Raw genomic sequence first — 7568 nt, 5'->3', positions numbered from 1 at the left:
GCTTTCCACAAGGTTAAGGAGTGGGTTTATGGGAATGTTTGACCATTCTTCTAGAAGCGCATTTGTGAGGTCAGGCACTGATGTTGGAGGAGAAGTCCTGGATCGCAGTCTCCGCTCTAATCCATCCCAAAGGTGTTCTATCGGGTTCAGTCAAGTTCCTCCACACCAAACTCGCAAATCCTTTATGTCTTTATGGACCTTGCTTTGTGCATTGGTGTGCAGTCATGTTGGAACAGGAAGGAGCCATCCCTAAACTGTTCCCACAAAGTTGGGAGCATGAAATTGTCCAAAATGTCTTGGTATGCTGAAGCATTAAGAGTTAATTTCACTGGAACTAAGGGGCCAGTCCCTGAAAAATAACCCCACACCATAATCCCCCCTCCACCAAACTTTACACTTGGCACAATGCAGTCAGGCAAGTACCGTTCTCCTGGGAACTGCCAAACCTAGACAGACAGAGAAGTGTGATGGCCATGGAAATCCATTTCATGAATCTCTCTATACGCACTGTTCTTGAGCTAATCTGAAGGGCACACGAAGTTTGAAGGTCTATAGCTATTGACTGCAGAAAGTTGCCGACTATCACGGTACCACGCTTTAATTCGCTGAGCTCCTGAGAGTGACCCATTCTTTCACAAATGTTTTTAGAACATAGGTGCTTGATTTTATACACCTGTGGCTATGGAAGTGATTGGAACACCTGAATTAATTTATTTGGAGGGGTGTCCCAATAATTTTGGCAATGGGTGGTTTACATGACATGGCCTTTTTTTGGTCCAATGTGTCAAAGTAAATTATAAAAAAATATGTCAAAACCTTTGGTAAAATTGTTCAGAAAGTGCTGTTATATATGAACATACAGAGCATTCATGGTCTTAATCTTTCATTTTTTCACAATTTTCAGCCAAACCAGAAAAAGCTCATATGGCATGACTGTCCCAAGAACATTTCACAAATTTTGATTTTGAATAAAAACAAGAAAAAATAATTAATTAATTTTATGTTTATTCAATCATATATTGATAACCCAGATGTCTAATTGTGAGTCTGCTTGAGTAAAAGTTTAGGCAATATTTTGAAGCCACCCTTAACTAAAACATTTTGTCCCAAAAAATGGATATCATATGGTGTGACGCCATATTCCTTTTTTTAAACGGGCAATTGTGTATAGACGTTGGGCAGTGGGGCTCCTTCTTCTTTCAGGACTCAGGAGGAAGAACACCTCAGAAGGACACTGAAAGTTACAAGGTGAGTTTTCAAAAAAATCAAGTATATCCTGCACTCATACTTCAGTTCCCTTTTGCGCTGTCTTTTGGTGTGACGCATTTTATACAAAAATGCCTAAATGAAATTACTTTTCAGTCAATATTACCTTTAAAACTATATTGTCATATTTTAGTTAGCATGGCTTTAGGATGTTAGCATAAAAGCACATTGCTTAATGTCATGCTAAGTACATGAAACCTCAAATGGTGTGACACAACATAAGGTGTGACAGGGTTTTCTTCTAACACCATTTGATTATTTTGTCACACTATATGATCTGCATTTAAATACATAAATAATTCTCTTAGATACATATTTTATAGCTAATAGTTAAGTTTATTGAATATTTCGTCCTTTTAACATATTTTGATACTATATTATTCACACATTTAATATCTATACACCAACTCAATTTGGTGAATCCCTACTTCCCTACTATCCCATTTTCAAGCAGAATCCATGTTAAACTACAGCATTTTGTCACTCAAATGTTTCCCTTTATTTATTTATTTTTCAGTTTGAGGTAGATTTCAATAGATTTGTTGAAAAGCACATAATACTTGAAAAACTCGGCTCAAAGAAAGCTCTACAGATAAACATACACACACTTACACTAGCAGGCACACACACTCGCAGACTCACTCAATAACTCACTCTTGATTGCAAAAGTAAATGCAATAAATTATGAATCTGATTATTTTTTGCAGTGCATATTTCTGAAATGCTTATGTTCATGACTGAATTTGTCTATTTACAGATATCAAGAGAAAAAAACTGAAAGGGGAGGTACAAGGGATAATGTATCTTAATAAACATACGATTCTTTGCTAGTTTGAGCACTGTAAAAAAAAATCAGGTCCATCAGGTCCGATCTATTATGACCTCTGACTTGTAAAGTTGCCAGAATAATAATCATACGCTGTTTTTTAATTGGCCAGAGGAGAACTGGCACCCCGTCTGAGCCTGGTTTCTCCCAAGGTTTATTTTTCTCCATTAGGTCACCTAATGGGATTTTGGTTTCCTTGCCACTGTTGCCTTTGGCTTGGCTTGCTCTGTTGGGGAAAATAGTTTTTTCTATATCTATTTAAATAAATCTAATTATTAAACTAAATTAACCATATAAACTAAATTACTGGTCTAAAGCCCACATTGTCAGTGTATGATAAGTGAAATGAGCTGATGACATCACCGTTTTCTCCGGAACAGCTATACGGCTGAATAAAATTCTGTTGCATTATTTTCCTGTTTCTTTCCTTCACACTGTGAAGCTGCTTTGAAACAATCTGCATTGTTAAAAGCGCTATATAAATAAAGTTGACTTGACTTGACTTTGAGTAGAACTCACTGTTTTAAACAATTTTGTGATTTCGCTGTAACTGAAACAATGATTCACTTGTCAGTTTGGTTATATGCAGCTAATACACATTTTTGCATACAGATCGTTGCTGGGTGTGATTTATCATATGGACACCATGTCATTTGTTGTGACATTCAGAATTTTGGGAAAAAATAAGGCTTTTTGGTTATTAATCATAAAATCATCAATGTAACAGATGGGGAATAGTGCCAGCAAAGGTTACAAGCATTTTGGTACTTTTATAACAAGGTATTCCCAAATTAATTTGAAGTATATTGAAAGATTACGAGTAAACGCCTTTCTATGAGTGTTGATAAAGTAAAATAATGCAAAATGTAACATATTTGCACATAAGAAATGCTATACTTTTATATAGTAATGATAAAGAATCAGGATAAATTGACTTACATGATCACATTACACTCTAAAAAAAAAAAGGTTCTATATGGCACCAAAAATAGTTCTTGGCTCGTAATCATAGGGGAACCTTTTTTAGTGCTATATAGCACCATTTTTGGTGCTTCAGTGGTTCTTCAGCGGTTCTTCAGAGGTTCTTCAGAGGTTCTTCACCGGTTCTTTGACTAAGGTGCTATATAGCACCTCTGAAGAACCACTGAAGCACCAAAATTGGTGCTATATAGCACTAAAAAAGGTTCCCTTATGATTACGAGACTTTTTTTTAGAGTGTATGCCCCTTTTTAATTTAATACACAATAACATTCATGTCACACCATATGACAATTTTAGTCACTAAGACGGTAAACAAGTGAATAAATGTAAATTTCAGGACAAAATCTTCAAGATATATATATAATATAAGAGTTGGTAGAATATAACCCAATAAGTTCCATTTGAGATTTTTTTTTTTTACTTTTTTTCAGCCAAATATGTCAACAACCTCTTTTCGATTTGTTGCTAAATGACGTGACCTTGTGGCAGGCTGATGTACTTTTGACATTAATATTTTGGGGGGAAAGGGTTTTAAAACCTAGCTAGCCATTTTGTTGAAGTGTTATATTTTCTTCTTAGATGTCTTTTCCCAATTTCTTGCAGATATCAACAATATAGACCAAGAGGAAGAGAGGGGAAATTATGTGGTTCCAAACCTGTATGAGTTTCTTTCTTCTATTGAACACTAAAGAAGATGGAGGGAAGAATGCTGGTAACCAAACAGTTGACAGTAGCCAGTAGTATTTTTTTTTTTTTTTTTTTCATACTATGGATGTCAACTGTTTGTTTACCAGCATTCTTCAAAATAGCTTCTTTTGTGTTCAGCAGAAGAAAGAAACTCATACAGGAACAACATGAGGGTAACCCTTTAACACGAGGTGGAATTTGAACCGTTGTCAATCTGACACGGCTGTTCTCATTGTGACCACATGGTGGCGTCAAATTTGTGAAGATAGAAGGAAACGGACATTTATTTTAGACTTCGTCTGTAGTTTATTCCTGAGTAAATGTTACGTCATGAGTTAATTTGTAGCCTACTGTATGTTATTGCCAATTAAATGAAATTGTATTAGCTAAACAGATAATACTTCGCAAAAAAAAGTCATTCACCATGCTTCCTATTTATTGGTTTTCAGAAATAATTTATATTTATAATTTATTTTAATATATTTAAATTTTTACAACATATTTTTTACAATATATTTTCAGAAAAAAATATGAATTTTAGTAATTTTGTGTTTTTGTAATTGTATTAGTTTTTTTAACGTCCATTGTTTTTTAGTTTTATTTTAGTACTTAAACTAAACTAAACTGAGAACTGTTGCCTTGGCAAATAGCTGACATAAAATGAAATATATATATATATATATATATATATATATATATATATATATATATATAAATATATATATTATTTTTTTCAGTTCATGTTCAAATCTAATGATTTTTTTTATATTCTAGTTTTAATCAACACTTTTCAGTTGGGAGACCAGCCTAAATCAGCTAAGACCAGCAAACTAGTTTAAGATGGGAGAGAAGTTTAATTCTCTTAACTTAATTTTGCAGCCAGGCCAATGTGCTGCGTTCCTCTTCAATCAGTTCATGTCTATTTCTTTCTGAGTTTCTGGCATTGACTTCAAAACTCTCTTCAGGAATTCCTGTTAGTTGGAGACTTTCCCCTAAACCGCCAGTGTCTCTCCTTAACTTTAACCATCTGATCCCACATTGTCTCCTAAGCAAGTGGCATCACCAAGACAACACCGAAATTAGAAACAGGCAGCACTTATTACATTGTCGCATTTCTCGCATCTTCCACTCAGAATCTCTGTTTGGATCAGACGAAGTGTTTTTGTTAGCATACATAACTTTTATTATGAGTTCTGCTAACATGGAGACCTGCTGTGAAAGAGGATTTACTCGTTTGGAACTCATTACCGCAGAGTCTGGCCGATGCTGTCTGAGCTGAATACTAATGCTGCTCCTCTCTACATGTTAACAGTCCTCACATATTCAAACTTTCCAGTTTGTATAGAAGAATGAGTGTTATAGGGATGGAGAATAGAGCATGAGGGTGATGGGAGGGAACAGATATAATGCCTCGGGTGAGAACCCTCTGCATTTGGCCCCTTCAAAAGAGACTTTTTTTTTGGTGAAATACTCAGGCATGGCGATTAAATGTAAATTTCAGTCTTTCCTATTGGAGACAATGTTTCATCTAGAACATAAATCCAGAAGTTCATTTATTTTATCACGTTAAAGCTTAAAATTACAGCTTTGAGCTGTACATGAATGTAAAGTTTCATGTAACTTATTGCATACTCAAAATCTAAACAACAGAAATAAACAAGTGGTTTTGCAAAATGATTTTGAGATCATTTATTAAGCACAATGATACGGATAGCTCCAAAAATGAACATTTTGTCATTTACTCACCCTCATGTTGTTCCAAACCTGTATGTGTTTGTTTCTTCTGTTGAACACAAAAGAAGATATTTTGAAGAATGTTGGTAACCGACAGTTGACAGTAGCCATTGACTTCCATTGTTAACATTTTTTCCTACCGCGAAAGTCAGTGGCTACCATCAACTGTTTGGTCACCAACATTCATTATATCTTCTTTTGTGTTCCACAGAAGAAAGAAACTCACAGATTTGGAACAACATGAGGGTGAGTTCATTTTTGGCTGAGCTATTCCTTTAAGATCCTTTATGAGCTTAATTAAGTTCGATGCTCCATATTACTACCATTACCGTCTTCAGCCCCTTTTGTGACTGCCTGCTCCCTACCGATGATCCACTCCCAAGTGTGTGAACTCGGAAGTGTCTTTTGTTTTCTTTTGATTCTGTTCCCCCATACGCTTGTGAATGTTCCTTCCTTGAATAATATAGTGTGAATATGGTTATGGGGGTGTGATTGCTCAAGGTAACAAGGTCATTGTTAGGTCATGTGAAGTGGGAAATGTCCACTCAATTTCACCAGTGCAAGAATTACAGGCGTGGAAATTCCCTTTTGCTCTCTTTGAATGAGATGCAGGATCTACAAAAAAAGAAATGTTGCTAATTTCATTACATTTTTAGAACAAAATACAATGAATTAAATAGCCATTTTCTATATAAAATGAGTAAAACATTCTTAAAAATAACATTTGTAAAATACAATAAAGTTTCTTAAAACGTGAAATATTAATATATGTATAATTTAAGTTTATTTTAGTCTTATAAATTTTAGTCTTGTTTATTTCAATTAAATACATTTTAATACATATTAAGACACTTATATATATATATATATATATATATATATATATATATATATATATATATATATATATATATATATATATATATATATATATATATATATATATATATATATATATATATATATATATATATATACACATTTCATTTAAATAAATACATAATACATTATAGAAAAAAAATATTAAAATATATCTCTGTTTAATCTGTTTGTTGTTTTTTTAAGGATAAAAAGTATAATTCAAAATGATAATTTTTTGGACCTATGTATATCCAAATATTAACTTGAAGTGTAAAACCGATAGCATATACCAGAGCCAATTCTTTGAGCAAGTAATTTGCATAGAACTCTCATAAATAAAGACACAGTGACATATGGATTATTCTCTTCCTGCTTCCATTTTTACAGTCTCGTGTTTTTTCTAGATGATGTTTTGTTTTGTGAGGCCAAAGAGCCTCTTTGCACAAAACGGCATCCCTGCGGACCTGCTGAATGTGTGGTGAATGAGCAGAATCTCTGCTAATGGCTTGAATGGTTGCTGGGTGATAAGCCATTGATGCCGACAGACTCACTGAGTTTGCTCATCGCAGTGGGTCTCTAAAAGCCCCTGATCTCACAGAGACCCAACAGCCAGCTCAGCACTGGAAAAAACCCTTCCCTCTGTCATCCTGATACTTTTATCTTGCGTCTGGCATAGATTATATCAAGTGTCTTTCATCTAATAAAATGGTGTTTCTTAATATATATTTAAAAAGACCCAAAAAGAAAAGTTTTTTTTTTGTTTCTCCTGGACAGTAAAGAGATTGAATTGTCTCACACAGGAATATGCAACCACATTAACTTTATAGCTGTTACTGTTAATAGTTGTCCAATTTCTTGCTCACTTACAACACCAAGGTCACCAAGGGCATCTGCCAAATATGCAAATGTATTTTTCTGTGTTTTAGTTCTCCTAAACAATATAAGCAAAGCTGATATAGGCCTATACTTAATTGAAAACTCCAGACTCCAAACCTTTTGGAACCTGTATTTTTAGGAGTGACATACATATGTGCAACATTTTTTGTTGGTATTTAGGCCTATTAAATAAATAAATAAATACATAAACTATTGATAATTTAAAATGTTAATAAGTATAGTTTTAGGCTATATATTTTACATTTAATATTTTTCAACAATTCTCTTTTTTTCCTGAAAAAAATGTTCTGTGAATGCCCATTCACACCAAGAACAA

The sequence above is a fragment of the Gobio gobio genome (assembly GCF_949357685.1).
Source record: "Gobio gobio genome assembly, chromosome: 22".
Classification (NCBI taxonomy): Eukaryota; Metazoa; Chordata; class Actinopteri; order Cypriniformes; family Gobionidae; genus Gobio; species Gobio gobio.
Note: the sequence above shows the minus strand (reverse complement) of the source record.